The following is a 1,868-nucleotide window of genomic DNA, read 5'->3' as shown; positions in this document are numbered from 1 at the left end:
ATTCCTTTAACCACGAATTTCGACAAATAAATATACACTTGCAAGCGAGAGTGGTAACACCTGTAAATAAACTATTTGGCTCACTGGTAATATCGGAATACGTATTCTAATGGTATTCTCGATTTGGAAGTCTGTGGAGAGTATTTGATAATAAAGATAATGGTAACAGTGGTAGACATGACAGCAAAATAAGTATAAAAAAAGAAAGAAAAAAAGCCAGTGCTATATATTTTTCCAGGATTTCTCTTTATCTTAAAGCGTAATTGAGATAAGAAGGAAGATTGGTATTTCTTTTTTTCTTCTTAATTGGATATTTCAGGAAAGTAGGCTTTTGGAGGAGACAAGAAAAGAGGAATTGAAAAAGGTTGGTAACTTCATTTGATTTTTTTGAAGATTGGACATATTTCAGTGCAATCATAGGCATAAAATAATGTTTAATACATCTTACTCTTTTAATGAAAGTACACGCGCACACACTTATATATGAAGGTAACATACACAAGTGGTATGTGTGTTCTCCTAAAAGATATAATATAATTAAAAAACAACTCATATATGTTTCTGTGGTGTAGTGGTTAGCACGGTCGCCTCCTACGCGACAGACTCGGGTTCGATTCCCGACGGATACTAAAAGGGAAAAGGTTTTATGCATGAATTTCTGTTTGCATCTCTATCTACTTACCTCCCGTTCCATATATGTTTCTACTTTGGTTTCTGTCTATTTCTCCGGTGTTTACAATGCGAAGGGGTTTGGAGGAATTGGAATTGATTTTATTATTATTATTATTTATTTATTTTTTGCTTGGTTATTTGTTGGTGTTTAAGCTCGTTTTCGTATTTTTGCTGTTAGTCCTCTCATAATCATATGACTGGATTAGTGATATGAGAAGCAAAGAATGGGAGGAAGACGGAGAGGACGAGCAAGTGATGAAGAGAAAGGAAGAAAAATCAAGAATAGAAAAGGTGGAAAGAAGGATAGAGGTAAAAGAAAGAGAAGCAAATTTTGTTTTATTATCTTGTTTAGTGTTATCTTCGTTCCACTTTGCCTACTTCAGACAAGAAATACGAATTCTTAGGAGAGAAGAATGATCTCTTTTTTACTGTAGCTTGATAATTATCTATATAATTTGAAAGGTTTCTTGTCACTGTAGTTCATACTGTCATAAAATAAATAAATGGTACTTCTGGACTGTAACGAAATAAAAATACAAATTAGACAAGCCAGATAGTACAGCTCCCAAGGTGTGAAATACTACTACTATTGCATTGTGACAGCTGGATCCTGTGCTAATCATATATCTTTTATTTTGTACTGTATAAGATGTATTTCTTGTTTACATTTCATTTTCTTTTCTGTTTGTACCGTAGGAAATCATCTGATGTATTTCATCTTATAAGATGTCTTGTCTATGTTTCATTTGTTGTAATTCTTGATTACATTTATTTTATTTTCTGTTCTCATGAAACTATTTTCAGCTGTATGTTTATATATATATATATATATATATATATATATATATATATATATATATATATATATATATATGTTATTCATGTCATTTGATATATCATATCTCATTCGAAGATTTTCAATACGAGTATTCTTTTAAACAAACTGAGAAAGCATATAATTTCATAGCGACTTACAGAAGATATAAACTGATTTAGATTGGTCTTCGAAAGCGTACAGCGGTTGGGTAAAAACTGTTACGTCAACATTATAAGAAATTTTATGATAAAAACAAAATTTCATCTAACATGAATTCGAATGAATACCAATAATTCCAGACAGAAATTCAGGTTTATTTTAAAGCGATTTTGTAAGGAAAAAGTACACACAACAGATTAAGTGAAAATACCATGATATG

At 30.9% G+C, this 1,868-nt stretch overlaps 1 non-coding gene across 1 annotated transcript; it reads left to right on the top strand.

The window, feature by feature from the left end:
* The first annotated feature begins 557 nt into the window (after positions 1–557).
* On the top strand, positions 558–629 carry TRNAR-CCU (transfer RNA arginine (anticodon CCU)). Its single transcript has one exon. It is a non-coding gene; the product is annotated as a tRNA-Arg (tRNA).
* The last annotated feature ends 1,239 nt before the right edge of the window (positions 630–1,868 follow it).

The sequence above is a fragment of the Penaeus vannamei genome, chromosome 19 (genome assembly GCF_042767895.1).
Source record: "Penaeus vannamei isolate JL-2024 chromosome 19, ASM4276789v1, whole genome shotgun sequence".
Classification (NCBI taxonomy): Eukaryota; Metazoa; Arthropoda; class Malacostraca; order Decapoda; family Penaeidae; genus Penaeus; species Penaeus vannamei.
The sequence above is the reverse complement of the archived record's forward strand: the minus strand, read 5'-3'. Positions and strand labels throughout refer to the sequence as shown.